Source organism: Cygnus olor, chromosome 1 (genome assembly GCF_009769625.2).
Source record: "Cygnus olor isolate bCygOlo1 chromosome 1, bCygOlo1.pri.v2, whole genome shotgun sequence".
NCBI classification, from domain to species: domain Eukaryota; kingdom Metazoa; phylum Chordata; class Aves; order Anseriformes; family Anatidae; genus Cygnus; species Cygnus olor.
The window spans coordinates 27,933,916-27,952,235 of NC_049169.1; the positions used below are offsets into that span (position 1 = coordinate 27,933,916).

Sequence of the window (18,320 nt, forward strand, 5' to 3'; positions counted from 1 at the left end):
CCAGAAAGAAAACTGAATAGTTATATTGTGCTGTTGATCTCAGAAATATGAACCTCTGTCTTTCTTTTAAATATTTAGAAAGCCAAAACAAGGAAAATGAAGGGGAAAGAAAAACAAAAACAAAGAAACAAACAAAAACTCGCAGTATTCTTTACTCTTAAATTGATAAAATGCATGAGAACTCACTGCCATGAAAAGCAGAGCTTCCCAAATCGGTGTGGAGAGCCCTGACAGCACTCTCCAAACAGAGCAGTATCAGATTTTTCTTTGCAAGCAGTAAAGGATACACATAGATGTTTGTAATGCCTGAATTATATGAGGGCCCGGGTTCTCCTCAGTGTAAGTTCTTTCACTCTCAAGAAAATGAGGAGGGGAGGAGAAGGACTGAGGGGGAGGCAGCCCTCCACTCCTCCATAGTGCTCCCAACACTTCTTTGTGTGAGGGACATGGAGCCTTTGCAGGCTGGGCCCCAGGCCTTGCCATGAGCAAGTATTTATTCCCCTTGAATTCAGGGCTGCAATCCCAACAAAAGAGAGAACTATTTTTTTCCCATTTGAAACCTCATGCAGATCTGTGCATAAACTAGTTTTCCACAAAACTTGTTACCTTTCCTGAGGTATCTGAAAAATGCTTTCAAAGTATTTTCCTGCTGTGACCATGGTTTCCTCTGGTGAGCAGATAGGTAGCTCGGGACAAACACTGTGTCCTGGATTCTGCTTTCTCTACTCATTGCAATTATGTCCATTCAGTAGGCACCACTATATCTCAACAACATAGTACTTTCATGTCAGGACATTCATACTTCAGGTTAGCCAGACTGTAGCTTTCCATTTTGTAGCCACAGCCCTTACACCCAGTCAGGTTTTCTGGGTAGAGAAACAAAAAGTAAATAGAAGTGATTTTGTGTCACAGGATTTTCCAGAGTTTTAGGTTGCTTAGAAACTACTTCAGTCTTCACTGCAATTCACAACAGCATTTGGTAGACTTCTCCAAGTCATTTGATTCTTTATGATGAGCTAGGACTGCACTTGGACCATGTGAGAAGGCAGAGGTATAGGTGTTAGGCTGTAGCTGGGGACCTGGGCACCTTGTGGGGCATCTTTCTTCTGTCCAGAGACATTGATAACATAGCGGACCATAGAGCCAGAAAAAGCCCAGAAGGCCAACTCTGTCCTGGGCTGCATCAACCATGGCATAGCCAGCAGGTTGAAGGAGATGATTATCACCCTCTACGCTGCCCTGGTGAGGTCCCACTTGGAGTACTGCATCCAAGTCTGGGGCCCTCAACACAAGAAAGATGTGGACCTTTTAGAGCAGGTCCAGAAGAAGGCCACAAAGATGCACAAAGATGATCAGAGGGCTGGAGCACCTCTCCTATGAAGATGGACTGAGAGAGCTGGGGATGTTCAGCCAGGAGAAGAGAAGGCTCCGGGGAGACCAGGAGAAGGCTGCTATGGCCTTCCAGTGCCTAAAGAGGGCCTACAGGAAAGCTGGGGAGGGACTCTTTCAGGCAGTGTAGTGCCGTGACAAGGAGTAGTGGTTTTAAGCTAAAAGAGCGTAGATTTAGATTCGATATTAAGAACAAATTCTTTACTGTTAGGGTGGTGAGGCACTGGAACAGGCTGCCCAGAGAAGCAGTGGATGCCCCATCCCTGAAGGTGTTCAAGGCCAGGCTGGATGGGGCTTTGAGCAACCTGGTCTGGTGGGAGGTGTCCTGCCCATAGCAGGGGGGTTGGAACTAGATGACCTTTAAGCTCCCTTCCAACCCAAACCATTCTATGATTCTGTGATTCTATGAATGTATGAATGTATGATTCTATGAAAATATCTTGGTATTAAATGTGGATGCACAAGATATAATTCCACAATTCAAGGAGCAGGAAGATGATCAGAAATGAACACTCAGTATTCAAGACTTCACAGCTCCGCTAAGGAGCCATTTCACCATGCAAAGGAGAGTAGCACAGTAATATACCTCCCACTTCTGGCCATACTGCCTAGTCCTATAACACTCCCTTGCCAATGTAGTACATCTTTGTAGTTCCTTTACATTACCAAAGCAGTGCAAAGTGGCTCTGGTGAAATCTGACTTATTTAAATTGCCTAGTCTGTAAGACACTATCACTTGCAACAGCTCAGCCTTCTCCTTACTCCTTCAGATCCATATTTCCATGATTTCAGTAGTGTAAGGCCATTATTATTACAAGTGTTTATTTTATTTGGGGATTCAGAAAATCCATTTTAGTCAGCATTGTGACTATTTAACATACTTTCATAAATGAAAATCCATAGTCATTTTCACATTATGAAACCTAGACCTGACTGCAGAAAGATTGCCCAGCATGTGTAATGATTATAGGAAATTGCATCTATCCTATATGGTATTTTCTTGTTTATTTCCCAGATCTCCAGAGAATTATCTGAGTGGCTTTGGAGGACTGGAAGAGGTCTCTAGGAAGCCTAGGGCAGGATTTCCAGTGCCAGAAGGTGAATTAAGATCTATATTAGTCTGTAAGCCTGCCTGTGATGACTAACGGCAGTACTGCAAGATGAAAAAAGAGTACAACAACAAGGTTCAGATGAAACAGATTCTGACTTATCTGGCAGGTCTAAATAATTTAAAAGCACAAAGCATAGCTAGCCTGCTAGAATGAGTTAAGCACATCCTGCTGTGAATGAGGAGACCTACGTTTTATCAGTTTAACATTTTGGACTACAAGGAAAGAGATTAGGGGGTTCAGTGGAATACAAGGGTAATAAATTAATATTCACTCAAAACAGCAAGAAATAGCAACTGCTCCTGAGAACACAGGAGTTGTGACACATCAGTTTATTTCTATACGCATCCCAGTGGTCTCCTGAAACCCTTATCAAGGTTGAAGTCCCACTCACCCAAATGGCACCTCCCCTGATGATATCCTTTAAACAAATGTGTTGTGAGATAGATAGAAATATATTCACAGTCCTGATATGCAGACTGCCATGATAGATGCAGGGATCAGGTTACAAAATGTAAGACCATTCTCTTTATCCTCTCCTTAGTAAGTTTTCTTCATTACCTTTCCCCAAAGCTCCAGAAACCATAAATTCTGGCAGTCCTTCAATATAAAGAGCAAAAGACATTTGTAAGCCTCTCCTCCCCCATGCCAGTACCTCCCTGCTTCTTTATTCTCTCCCAAACAAGAACAGGCACGTGCCTCCCTTCTAAACTCTCCTTTTCCCCCTTGAGTCTATCTGCCAGACATCAAACTCCTTGCTCCACAGCTAACTCTTCTAGACAGCCCAGAAATGGGTAGTACTGTCTTTGAAGCTTTCCATGCTACCATTACCTAACCACTTCAACCCATCATTCACAGAAATGGGGTAATCATCGGGCACTTTCTGCAAGTCATCAGGGAAGTAATTTCTCAGGGATGTACAACAAAGTCTGCCCACTGGTGCTCCACTTACAATCTGATTTTGATCATTAATGATGCTAAGCACTTAACAGATTTTAACTAAAATAATGTACAGAGCCAAGTGAGTATATTATATAGATGAGCCTTCCTAGAAACCTCTGACAACGATAAATAGAGGAATACCCACCTATAAACTTAAACTATGAATGTAATCCTGTGTACCTAAAATTTCATCTATGATTTGATGCATTTGTGTTTTACTGAGCTGTAGCACATAAATATTTTTATGGGATCATTACCTGAAGAATGTATTGCTCCCTTTCTTGTTCAGAATTCCCTTAGAAAAAAAAAATCCAAGCTTTGCCTGTTAAAGACAAAATAGGGGATTTAAGATTTAGTTAACAGTTCACAAAACTCCTTTGATGTAGTTAAGATATTATTTGTGTTTCCAAAGTAAAGCAGTACAAGGAGTAGCATGTGCCAGTTATTTTTTAATTTTTAAATCCAATTAATTGTTCTAGTTACAGTACCACTAATTTTTATCTAGCTGATTAACTAGAGAATAATCCAAATACATTTCAAATTATAAATCTTTCATGATTTGGGAGATTTTATACAAATGTACATTTGACAGTGCTAATTTAAAGCAAATATCAAGCTTGATTAAACATTCCCAAGATAAGAAGGATAAACGATTGAATTATTTTATAGATTTAACTAACATTGATATGATGTTATAAACAGAAATATTTTGATGTTCATCATTAATTTTTAAAAATAATTCTTTGGGAAACAGCCAAGAAGGACTGGAGAAGTAGGTCAGAATGTATGCACAAAACATTTGTATTCTTTACTATATAAACACTAATTTATTTATTGAAATAATACACTGTTAATTATTTATTAAAGAAATTATAATTTTGCTGAGCTTCTGTCTGAAAGGAAAAAAAAAAAATTAAAATGTGGCTAATGCAATAGCCAAGCCCATGATTGTTTCACATCTCTGCCTCCCAACTGTTTGCCAAGTATTTATTCACAAATCACTATCCGTTGAAACATAATCTGCATCAGAGCATCTCCAGCAAGCAGGTGATTTACAAAGTGTTTTAGCAAGTACCACACTTCAGCTTTAAGCAATTTAAAAACATTCAGGATCCTCCGTTGCATCTTCTGTCCCCATATGTAGGAAACTATAGCTGGAGAAAAATTCTTTAGGGATCTGTTTTCTGGAATTGTTGCTAAGGAAGGTAAATTTTACAATACCACTAGCTATTTCCCAAATCCAGGCTTTTAAAAATACAGATAGACCAAACACAATTAAATAATACGCGAAAGGGAGGGAAAAGACTCTGAGAAATGGCATTACAGGCATTATACTCATCGAGAATAGGTGTGTTTCTTTTTCTTTTTCTTTTTTTCCTTTCCCTTGATTTTTATTTATTTATTGTGAAGGAACATAACTTATTATATTACTGATTCACCAAATGTATTTAAAACTCTTCTGAGCACAATCAATCCTCCAGCCATAAACAAGATGGACTTCATGCAAACATGCAGGTAAACAGAGAAAGAAGTATGAAAGCAACCCTTACCAATAAAAAACTGAGCACATGTTCCCAACTGGAGAGTGAGTGGACCATAGTCCACAACACAGAAATATGTGTCAGCACGCTATTCTCCAAGGCAGTGCTGTAAATGAGTGTCCAGGGATGACTTGCCTACACAAATCTCAATTGGCCTCTCTAGTTAATACATTGGAAAAAAAAAAAAAAAAAAAAGGATTTTCTGCAATCTCTTACTATGCTTGATTAATTTGGGCACCAGGGTAAATAACCAGTTTTCTTCTATTTTCCATATGATGCACTTAAAATGAACATATTTTTCTAATGACATAATTTCATTTTGTTTCATTATTTCTACTGAAAACAAGCAATATTGTGTCCTAGTAGTGCATTAATAAATATAACCTGAAATTGGTTAATGCAACACACATTTCTCACAGATCAGTTAGCTCTGTGTTACAGTAGAAAACAAAATTAAAGTATGTATGGTTTTAGTTTACTTTTGCTTTTTCCAATAGTATGAACTGGTTTTTTGTTGTTGTTGTTGTTTGGGTTTTTTTTTGGGGGGGGTGGGTGGGCGGGGGAAAGGAGCAGGTTGCTTCTCTGTTAGACTTACTGATAATTATTCTTTTCTTAATTTTGGGTACCCCTTCAAGGTTACCCAGAATTTTTCTAAATTTCATTAAATCATTTTGCAGGTGGCATTAAATGAAATTCTTTTCTGAATTCCAGACAGATTAGATCTACTGCACATCCTTTGTCAAGGAAATCATTTATCTTATCAAAGACATAGATCAAGTTAGTCTGGCAAGGCAAGCATTTGGGAAACCCATGTTGCATTTTATGCTTTACCCCTTTTCCTTAATTATTCCTTTAAGATTTTTCCTATAGCCTTGAATAATACTGCAATCAGACTAATGGGCCTCCAGTGTTTAAGCTACCCTATGTCCCCACCGTCGTCTAAAATATACAGGCCCGATTTGCTGATCCTTGCCAGGAGCTTCCTTATTCCCCTTGACAGATGTATTTATATCACTGCCCCTGTACATGTATTTGGTGTTTTGGGATGGAGATGCTTAGGCCTACGTGACATAATTGGACATTGGGCTTTTAGCTTTACTTTGAGGCTGGACATCCTAATTTCTAGCCTGCCCTCACCTCCCCTAGTCAGCATTTCTGTCCTTACAGAAAATGAGCAAGACATTTGATTTGGATTTGATTCCACACCTGCATCATTTTATTCCTGACCTTCTATTCATTACACAGTGGTTGAGCTTGTCCTTCTTTGTTGTCTTTTGTACTTAAACATACATGATTGTGTGGGAGAGGAGGGGAAAGAAAAACACCTTTATTCTGTTTGTTTTAATTTACAAGGTCTAATTCAGCTTGACTTTTGGCACTTATCTCTAGTTCTCTGTTTCCTCTCCTCTCAGACAGAGAATGCTCCCTGTCCCTTTAGGCTATCTGCATATTTCTCCTGCCCTTTCAGAAGTGGTTATTTATCCAATCAGCTCTGGAGCCCTTCCCTACAAGATTTTACCCTTGATTAAGATGCAAGTTCCAGACAGTTTTCACACCTTTGATTTAAAGAAATTTCACGCCTCCTCCACATTAAAATCCCTAAGCTCTTTAATCCAGTTGACCTCATTAATTAGTTTCCTTAATTTTTCAAAGTTTATCCTCTTCAAATTGAGATTCTTACAAGCCTGGATGCAGCTGTGCTGGTGGGGATGGGGGATGCATTGTGGTGCAGCTGGTGGTGCTGGCACATCAGTTGGTGCCCAAGCTGCAACGAGTGCTGCTAATGGGAAAGGATGAAACCCACCCCTCCCCCACCCCCCACCCCCCCAAGCTACTTCTCTTTTAGTTAATTAAATTGAATAAATTGGTGATCATTTGATACTAGATTATTTTATACCAGATCTTTCTTAGAGCCACCTTTGAATAAAATAAAAAAATAAATAAATAAAAATAAAGATACAAGAGATACAAGTGAATTTGTTGCCTGGAAGGAGGAGGACCTGGGAAATTTTACCCAATTGGACTATTCTGTCCTCCCTGAACCCCTTTGACTGTCCTTCACCGTAGTGACTTTGATGCTAACAAGTATTTCTTAATGTCACTATTCTACTCCATTTATCCCCCACACACATTTTTTAAATAAGTAATTTTTTTAAATAAGTAGTTTCATGTGCTACATTAACAACTCCAGTTCTCCCATTTAGTTGCTCAGGTTCCTTTCATTACCATCAAATTTTCAGTTGTTTCATGTTAAACAGTTAGTTTCCTAAACAGGGAGCTACAGACTGTTGCAGCTAACTGCACTAACTGTTGCAGCTGCTTGAATGGTTACATCTTCCTTAGTTTGTGTACTTGTTACTATCTTTCTCACTGATACTCCTAGCCTTCTGTATTGCCTTTTCCATGACTGTACCTGTTTTTATTTGATTTTTCTGCAAATCTAGGTTTTACCGTATGTTTTAAAGGAAAGTTCAAGTAATTTTGCAGCATAATCAGGAAAATTTCTTCCTTATCTGTCACAGAAGTTGACTGACTTATGACCCAGGACACTAAGGATTTGTATTAGAAGCCTGTTTAAGGTGGAAGTTGTCACAAAAACAATATAGTATTGGCAACTGAAGGGTGAATATTACTGCTGTTTTGTTGTCCTACCTGCTAATACTGAGAAACTATATTATCTCCTTAAGAAACGATTAGTAACATGATTCTTAAATCAACACATACATAGAACTTGAAGATGGAGAAGTCTTGTTATCGCACCTAGTGCTTCTCAAGAACTAGGAATGATTTCTTCTTGTACATTTTGTCATGTTCTCTACCTTCTAAGCCTAAATATTGAAAGCAATGGGACATTTGTTATTTCCCTAGGAAGGCTGCTGCACACCTGAAAATGTCTCAGCAAGCACAAGATTTTCACTGGTTTTTAGGAATATTTTTCCTCTCTTAACTTAGTATCACCCCGTCAACCACAGGCAACCAAAACAACTTAAGCACTCATGACTGTACTGATATAATAAGGGTAATAACAGAAAGACATAACCTCACAAACTTCCCTTCCCTGTTGTTAGTGTTTAAATGGCTCAGCCACTATGCGTATGTGTTTGCCAGATCAGACTCAGGAAGCCAGAATGTACACCATCCATTAACTGTCAAGCTCCCCTATGTTAGATACCAGCCCCAAGGGAATAACTAAAGCACAGCAGAGCGAACCTAACAGCAAAATGAAATGTGCTTGTGCACTTGCCTGTGAAGATGGGCATCCAGTTCAGTGAGTATAGCCCTGTGTTGCAAAGAACAGGATAGTGGCATGTGTTCTTTTATGTGGGGCAAGCAAACAAGAGCATTTATATGTTGGCACTACTCTGATTCTGTGAAGTATAGGGAAAGATAAAAGTACACAAGGCAGAGCATGTGTCTCCTAGGCACAGTCATGCTGTGGAGAGAAGTAATTTATCCCTGCTGGGTACATCCATCATAATCCAGAGCCTGGAAATATCTGTTATTAGAGCGCATTCATTGCAGAGCTTATGCTATGTATGTTTGCTATTTAAGTTGATTTGCTACAATGTTGGTGTCAGTTAGCTTCTGAGATCCCTTCCTATGATTTTGCCAGTAACTAGCACACTCACCTGTGTAAAGTTAACAAGCTAATATTACAAATATGAGTAAGTGTGAAAGTTGTCCCTGTGCTTCTTCATAGATTAAAGTCTGAGCCAAAACAAAGCAGGCTGGAAGAAAAATATCTCTGAAACTAGTGTTAATACTTTCCTCACTCTTAACCCCTGAAGATCTAGAAGATCATATCATGAAGATTAGGATGAGATGTAACCATAATTTAGCTAGTATTACTGTTAATTATTTACCAGAAATTATGTGAAGTATTTAGCAATTGTTTTTTGCTTGAGAGTTCTGTAGGAAATAAACATGCTAATACTTCTTATTTGTAAGCTACCTTTTTAGACAGTCAAATTGAAGTGGTCTTCAGTCACTTTGTCTTTTTATTAATATTATTATTAAGTTTGTCTTGTTAAAAGTTTTTTAACTTCGTCTGAAATTAGTTCAGTTCTCAACTTATGCTGGGAAAAGAAAATAAAAAAATGATGAAAACCAAATTTTTTCTTTTTTCTTTTTTTTTTTTTTTAGGTTCCCAAATTTAGAGATTTAGATTTAGATTTGAGTAGAACAGTGTGGAAAAAAAATTACAAAAGTCGGGAAAATGATAAGGCTTTGAAAGAGGAGAAAAAATAACCTCTGCAGTCCATTAACATGGACAAATGAGAATTCCCGTATGTCCTTTTGCACAATGAAACAGGGAAGTGAAGGGAAGCATTAAGTGCAAGGAGCAACGGGAAGAGACTGGAACACTTCAGAAATTCTGAAATCATAGTTGCCAATCAGGGCCAAAGGCATCTAGATTCAAAAAAGAAGATGGAAGTGGCTTCAGATGGGGATATGCTGAGGAGGGGAAATGCTGATTATTGGGACTAGCCATTGCTTTCTGCCTGGAATTTGCAGAGGATGGGAAATGAGTGATCTGCCAAAAGGGGTAACTGTTGGAACAGGGAGCTGCCGGTCAGGGTTTTTCTCCATGGCATTCTGTCTGCCTACCTGATCAATGGAGACGTTCAGAGTATGTCACAGACAAATCAATTAACATAATAATTATCCTTATTTCTTGGTTCCTGAGACTCAAAGTATAGACAATCTTTATCCAAAATATCAAAATCAACAGCACTCAAGTCAAGCTGCTTTCCCAAAATCTACAAGACCATGCTTGCCTGACATGAAGAAGCATAGGAAAGTGAGAGATGGAGGGGATCACTTTTTTTTTTTATCTGGGATGAATGCTGCAAAAGTGTTTGAGGGGCGAAACACTGGTGGAATACAATACCTATGTTTTAATTTTGTTAAAGGACACAGGAAATTAAAATCATCCCCTGAAAATAGTTCATGTTTTAACTCATCTGTAACCAACAGTAAAGGCCTTTCTCTATATGAGTCATTTCAGATTTATGAATCAGTGTTTGGAAGTCCAAATGACAAAAGTCTGCTCCCCAAATGACAATTTCTTGTGACATGTGGGTGTTTCCTTTAATGTACAGTGTTGCTTCAAAGCTGACTCTGAGTAGAGGAAATATTTGTAAAGCTAAGCTTCTGATAGCATGATTAATACTTTCAGGTTGATACGGTGGAGGTAAGCATAACCAATAGTTAAATGACTAAGGCTCCTGTATACATGCAATATTCTACTACAGCTTTTAACTAATCATTAAATAAAACAGAGCTAGAACATTGCTGTGAGCAAAATAATCTTTCTAACATGACTCTTAAACAACTCAGTAAATCACTTCTCAGTAATATCTTTATCTAACTGGCTCAGTATCCTTGATAGATTCCTGATAGCCCTAAGAAACATTTGATCAGTGGGTTGCCTATGTGTATAATCTTTACTTATTTGCTACACTAGTTTATCTCATTTTTTCCTAACTGAAACCCCATTTTATTATTTCATTGTGAAACATTTTCGCAGTGCAAAGGCTGAATTTATTAGACAGCTTAGACTCCTTCAGCCCTCTTAAGTGCTGAGTGTTCTGTTGTGATTATGTGACAAATTATACCAGAGAAATTCATTTGCCCAGTGCTGTATCTTTGCTAAAAAGCTAAATAGTACAGGAGCAGTCATGAATCCCTGTCTTTAAAATAAAAATATCATTTACACTCCCCATTACACAGGGAGGAGGGAGAGAAACTGGAGTGGGGGGGTCTGTGGGTTATAGTATTGTAGTTTACAAGTCGGCATGGCTGAAGCCTCTTAGGAGATAGCAGTTTTTTAAAAGAACTGCCTAGGTGCAAGCAAAAGTCCCTGGTGGTTAAAATTCACAAAAAAAATATCTAAGCAGGTTTAACTCTTTGAGTGATTTAAGTAAGATTTTAAGCTACTACAGATCAAACAGAAGGACAGAGCTGTGGCTTGGTGCACATTGAGTGCATTGGACTTTACTCCTACATTTTCCTAATGACCACATGTTAAGTAAATAACTTAGACTAGCTACCCCAAGGCAGATCTCCTGTGTGGCAGGAGAAAGGTTAATGTTACATATAGTAGCTTCTGTCAGTACTTAGGAGTTTACTTTCACTAAAATTAAACAAAATTGTCGTCCAATTAATGGCCTGTGTTTCAGATTGCCTCTGGTGTTGTACTTGTTTTAGAATTAAATCTAACTACACCATTAAATCTAATACATGGTTGATCTGTGGCTCAAAAGGAAATCATTTACTGGAAGACTGGTTAAGGGTGAGTTTACTCCTAGAAAAAAAAAAATAATAATAATAATTTGCATCATTTGAATAGTTTATTTTCAAAAGTACAATATCTTCCTAAAGTGATCTGGAAACAAAGTTGCACACACCAAAAACAAAGATCCTTAAAAAATTCATGGCTTCTAAAACTCAGAAGATCAGAACAAGAAAATATGTGACTATTATAGAACATTTTCCTGCACTTTTATGTCATTAAAAATAAACATTCTTAAACTGCTATGTTAGATTAGCAAAGTTAGAAAGCGATTAAGAACCTGGACTCATGTTTTAGGACATATCTTTATACTGGATAGATGTAGACTAGATAGTGGAAAATGCCCCATTAGGGGAAAATAGGATGCAAAATATACCTACAGTTTCAAGTTGAAAATTCTGTATTTCACCATTAATTACATTGCTGCCACTGTGAAGCTATTAACAGTAGATATATATATAATATATTATATATATATATATAAATATATATACAAATATTTATATATATATATGGTAGCTAAATATCTACAGGGATATTTACTGTTTTTTGAAGGGTAGTATGGATGCTTAGGATTCAGTTCGCTGAAAATGACTCATTCACATAAGTACTAAATCAATCAGTAGAGGTTCTGACATGAAAAGTTGTTCCTGGACTAAGTGATTTTACTCGTTATCTAAACTAGGATAAAAAACACAATCAAAACCAGAAAGCCTGCTCTCCTTCATTCTAATTTTAGTCATTTTATTTTTAAGGTTCTTGTGTGATATGTTTTGGTTCCAACCAAAGGAGAAGTTAATGGAAATCCTGAGTTGTTATGAAAAGAAAAATGCCCCAAATCAAGCTTAACTTTCTAAATGAGGTTTGGAATCTAATGACAATTTTTCTAGAGCTTCCACTAAGTAGATTTCAATTTCAATAGTGCCACCATCTGAATAACTCAGCCCACAAAATATATGTATCTATTTCCAAGGGAAACCCACAAAATAGGTCATAGTGATTTCAGTGCTTTCAGTTTTTTAGTTAATCATAAATCTTATGTTATTTACTCCTTTTTTTCTTAAGAGCTATGCTTCAAACATCATGTGTTTATTACATGTGTCTATAAACTTTCACTCAAAGAGGTAAATTTCGTGCTTTCTGTTCTTTCTGTTCTTTGAAGAATAATCTGGAAAATGGGAGCTGTAAAGACTCATGAACAGATAAAACACCCTTATATTAGTAAACAGTATTAATTAAAATGCAATAGCCAGCTCCTGATTTTGGACTGTCATGAATTTTTTTTCCTCTTCTGTTGTGGAGAAGAAAACTAGCAAAAAATTATCCCTGTATTTTTAGAGTTGAACCTCTCTGCTTATTTTTTTTTGGGGGGTACAAATGCTGATCCCTATATGAAGGAATTTGCTACATGTCTGCAGCAGTTCACATATCCAGGAAATGCTATGTTCACAAGAACTGACAGTTACGATTGCTTTTCAGGCTGTATCTTGTTGGGTCTGATATTTGCTGATGGTAGAAAAGGAACCATGAAGGCTGAGGTACAGGAAGGCTTGCAGACTGGTGGTGTTGGCAGAGGCTTAGGAAGCATGAGCACATAAGCAGAAAGAGATAATGCCATGCTTATGCAGCCTGACCAAAGGTTAGTGGTTGCCACCAATGCTCACCAATGCTTTATGCAAGGAATAAGTGGTTGCAACTATATAATTCTCTGTTGCCACTTCTGTGCTAGTTGGGACATTCTCCCTGCATCCACTGTTATTCACCTTTCACAAAAGATTTCACAAAAAAATTAGTAAATGTTGAATCTTGACCGCTGCCACTGTGTCTGGCATTCATAGTGTTGGATTCTAACATTATTCAAATCAACTTCTGCTTTACACTGACTATTCTAAATCTATATCTCTGTGTACACAGAAATAAGAAAAAAAGGGGAGGGAAGGGAAGGGAAGGGAAGGGAAGGGAAGGGAAGGGAAGGGAAGGGAAGGGAAGGGAAGGGAAGGGAAGGGAAGGGAAGGGAAGGGAAGGGAAGGGAAGGGAAGGGAAGGGAAGGGAAGGGAAGGGAAGGGAAGCAATTGCTGTACGATATGCAAACCAAATGAAGCTGGTCTTCTACAACATAAAGAACAGCAATCAACCTCCATATTGATAAAATAAAATAAAATCCAGATTTCCACTTTTTTCCTGATATCCAGATCATCATTGCAAAATTTATTTATTTATTTATTTTTAAAGTTCTGGGTGATCTATTCTTTAGAGAAAGCTTTATCTAACATTAAGGTTTTCAGAGAAGTTACATGACATTGTGTCAAAAAGACAAAAAACATTCAACATGATGTTGAATGGGTTCCAGCTTTTACAGGTCTATTTCAGTTAGGACTTTCTTTTCAAGGAACAGGCAGATTTTAATTCTGACATATGGAAACCTTGTGCATCTGTACATTTACTCTCTGATTTAGTGCTGAAAAGATAGTGCCATAAGAATGAAAAAATAAACTTCTAAATAATAATTAAAAAAAAAAAAAAAACAAAAAACAGCTCTCAGCTTAAAAGACCCACATGTTGTTATAATGTTGTAGGATGCAGCACAGAAAGTACTACCCATGTTCATTTTTTGGAAAATTATTATTATTTGTTTCACAGAACATGCCCATTTCAATGTTACTCTGCCACAGGACCTCCTAATGAGGTCTGGGCTACAACGTGTTTGTACCTCTCCTGGTGCCATTCTTGCTTGCCTAATAAAATCTGCTCATATTTGTTATTTTCTTCTTACTGTACATAGCGTATTCTGTAGCCACGTGCATTTTCCCAGCTTAAACTGTACTGAAAATAATTGCCCGACAAATTTTTAGTACTTCAAGTGCCTGACTCCTTGAAAAATGCAAGGGTGTTTGGTACATCTATCTAGACGCTTTAAATAAATATCACTATGTAAGCAAAAGCTCCTGAAGAAGCAACATAATAAGACCTATGACGTCACTTTTGGAGAGGAAGCATCTCTTGTGCAGTGACATATTCCAGGGAGGCCACAGTATCCTCTTGAAAGGGAAGTTATAATAGTGGACAGAGCACAGCAGCTTTCCTACAGCACCAGAAGTAGATAGATTAACAAGGAAATGCCAGACTCAAAGGAAATGATAATGCATGCTACTTTGTTTATTGCAGCTAACCAAATACACCTGTAGTAGGAATTAGTTTGTCAAAAAAAGATATACAGTATATACAGTATCTGCACTTTCATGTTTTCAGGTATTTAAAAATAACAAAATTCAGTGTCATTTATTTTTCAACAGAAAATAAATGAAGTATTCATATGTTAAAGTTATGGGTATTTTTCATTAGCTCTAAGATACAGTGTCTGTACTAGAATCCATTATCTAGTACATTTTGCTTTCCAGATAAAACTTTCAAATGCTTACATTTCATTGCACGTTGGTTGATTGGATAATTTGAACATCAAAGGAACCTTTCATTTAATTTAAGCCGTAAAGTTGTCTTTTGCTTTATTAACTTTCGATCAATAAACAAGCAATTTGGAAATGTAATCAGGAAATGCTTCCAATTGGCTGACAATGTATCAAAGCCAGTGCTTGAAGGCAAGAGCAAGCTGTAACAAGCAGTTTATTACCAGTAGCTGTTACTGACATTAGTCAAAACCAAGAAAGATAAAATGGAATAAGAAATGTAATGCTGGAAGAGCCTTGGGCACTGTGTTCTCTTCTTCCTTTTGAAAACTGCAAGCCTGTCTTTGATATGATAACAAATATAAACTGTTTAAAAACACCAAATGCAGAAAAACTGAGACCAGCCTGTCATGGAGTTAATCCATTCTAGAGTGACATACAAATAGTGTAACATCCAGCGGATATATGTTATGGAAATATTTTGAATTGGATTTACATGTAGTGAGCAAATTGGAACTTTTGATTTTATGTGATATTGTAATGTGCATGTTCTCATATTAACTGAGTGTAATCCTATTTGAAGATAATGAGTTTTCAATAGGCTCTCCAGTCTGAAACTGCATCAGAATATTTTGATTTTTGACTGGAGAAGGTCCAAAATGGACTTAGAAAAAAATTGCCTACCGCAGATTCTGGGGCACCCCTTATTCTGGAGGGGAATTTACATATTCCTTGGCCAACACATCACCCATAAAATTAACAGAGTGGTGAGTTTTTCTGGTTTGTTTTGACAGTGTGCTATTTATTTTGCACCATGTTGTCTATAGCCCACAGCAGAACACTGGGCTGGATTTCACCTCTGTTTTATTGAGCATGTCACTCAAAACATCTTGCAGTTATTTCACAATTATCTGTACATATTTTTAACGCAATTAAAGAAAAAGAAAGAAAGAAAGAAAGAAAGAAAGAAAGAAAGAAAGAAAGAAAGAGAGAGAGAAAGAAAGAGAGAAAGAGAGAGAAAGAAAGAGAGAGAAAGAAAGAGAGAAAGAGAGAAAGAGAGAAAGAAAGAGAGAGAAAGAAAGAAAAAGAAAGAAAGAAAGAAAAAGAAAGGGAGAAAGAAAGAAAGAAAGAAAGAAAGAAAGAAAGAAAGAGAAAGAAAGAGAGAGAGAAATAAAGAAAGAGAGAGAGAAAGGGAGAAAGAGAGAGAGAGAAAGAAAGAGAGAGAGAAAGAAAGAGAGAGAGAAAGAAAGAAAGAAAGAAAGAAAGAAAGAAAGAAAGAAAGAAAGAAAGAAAGAAAAAGAAAGAAAGAAAAAGAAAGAGAGAGAAAGAAAGAAAAGAAAGAAAGAAAGAAAAAGAAGAGAAAGAAAGAAAGAAAACAAATGGTTAACAAATTGATTTGAGAAATGAGCAATGAGCATAGACTAATAGCTATAATTTTGCTGTTCTACAATAAAATAAAGTTGCAGAGACAACACAAAGGGATGTAGAAAGGAACAAAGAAAAAAAATGTTTTGGCTGCTTTTAGAAAGTTATGCGTGTTGTCATGCTGGGCATGCTGAGCACATCACAAGGTGTGCTGACACTAAAGTCACATATTTCGTCAACTCAAAGAGAAGCAATATTGTTCTGTTACTCACTCATGTGAGTATAGAGAGAGGATTATTTTTCTGGTTCTTCCAGTTAATAGTTTTACAGGTTTTGTGAAAGTAGTTATTCCAATATTTTGTTATTATATATATATATATTACAGTATTCCAGTTATTGCAGTACTATAAACATAGATGTTCACAAAACATTAGTTGGTCTTAATTTCATCTCACTAGTACATTCCAACCATGCCCTAAAACTCCTTCATGTGTCGAGCATGTGTACATATCACTACACTGAAGTGCATCACCAGAATCGGGCCTAAATGACATATACTGAAATCATTACACTGATACGGTGATGTGAAGAGATCTTTTCAGCAATCTCATTTGTCAACTAAAAGTAAAAGGAAAAAGAAAGCTCATCTCATTTACAGGTAATATCTCTGTTGTTACAAGATTTTGCACATCTAAAAGAATTCTGAAGATTAGCAGAACATCACACCCATCTGAAAGTCTGAGGAAAACACTGCAATCACCCCATCCACCAAAGGCCATACCAAATACCAAAGGCCATTTCAGTCTTTTACTTAATCATTTCCTTTTTTTTTTTCTTTTTTTTTTTCAAAAAAAAAATCTCTTTAAAAGAAAAAAGAAGAAAAAAAAACTTTAAAAGTGAAAAAAGAGCCAAGAATGTTGCCAGGATTCCCATGTCCTTTATAGATCAACATAGTGTTTCAAAGGAGAACAGGAGTGAAATGAGGAGTATGGGAGTGTTATGATCTTCAATCCATGTGGGTAGGTTAACAAAAATAGTGAGCATGGCTAACACTGAAAAAGAGACAGGAAGAAATGTTGCCCTTTATGTGTCTTAGAAGATCATGTAATTTTGTCCCCACCTACTTCCTACCTGCTTAATAGGACACCTGAGAGTGAAAGAATTTGTTGTGAAATATGAATCATTGATATTACCCTGCTCTGCAGAAAACAAGGATAGTTCAGGGCAAGTTACACTAACCAAAATGTGGATATGAAAATTATTCTAAGTGGACTCTGGAACCACAGTTCCTTTCAGAATTACCATATACAACAGCTTTCTCTGTCTTTGCATTTTTATACATTTTTTCTAAACAAGATCATTTTATAATTTTATAAATCTGTGAAATGACCAATAATCTAAGAGTTCTGCTTAATATCCTCAAAAAAAATATGTTCAGTCAACCATTTGAACATGTATTATCTAAACCCATGACTTTAAAAGAAGACCTATCAGCTCTTCTTGGGTGCTCTTTGTATTGTGTGTGTCTGTTAAATCTTTGCCATGGTGTAATGAAAAATTTTGAAACAAATATTCATGTAGACATGTCTGCTATAGGATCTGTAACAGCAACCTGAAATGCAATCAAAGAGCCTGGCCCTGTGATCATCTTTATAGGAAGAGAGAAAACAGTTGCACTTATATGCTGTGAAAAAAAAAAAAAAAAAAAAGAAAAAAAAAAAAGTTGCATTCTGGAAGACAGACATATCTATACTGACAAGCATAAAATCAGAACACTATACAAGACTTTCTTCCGGGGGGGAATCAATAATAGTCCAGTCTGTAGAACACCACAAACTAAAAAGTGAAAGGAGATGTTACGTTCTTTATAAATAGCTGATGGAAATTAACACTAAAGAAGGAGAAGAGTTGTAGTACCATATTAGCATAAGAAAGATAGGCATAATCCATCAATGGACAAATTTAGTCTGGAATTTAGAGAATGTTGCAAAACCATCATAGGAAAAGGTACTGAAACACCAGCCAACTGTAGTAATGGGGAAAAGAAATCTAATTGAATGTAATCTGCTTTTTGGTATGTTTTAAAGAAATCTTGACTGAGGCTCAGCTCCAGATGTAGACACTTGCATATCCACATGTAGGAAAGATACCTAAGTTTTCACTGCAGCCAGTGCAGATCTGGGTTTTGACTCAGTTGATTCTAGCATAATTTGAGATAACTTAGAGTAACCCATTTGTCCTCCAGAAGGATATTTTCTCATGGAGTTCCTATGTC

The 18,320-nt window shown here is 36.8% G+C and overlaps 1 long non-coding RNA gene across 1 annotated transcript in view; it reads left to right on the forward strand.

The window, feature by feature from the left end:
* Positions 1-3,654: 3,654 nt before the first annotated feature.
* The window catches only part of LOC121068302, a 16,459-nt gene continuing 1,793 nt past the window's right edge, over positions 3,655-18,320 (forward strand). The window contains exons 1-2 of the long non-coding RNA XR_005818793.1: positions 3,655-3,665; positions 8,363-8,374. This is a non-coding gene — a long non-coding RNA (uncharacterized LOC121068302). The remainder of the gene's footprint in view (positions 3,666-8,362; positions 8,375-18,320) is intronic.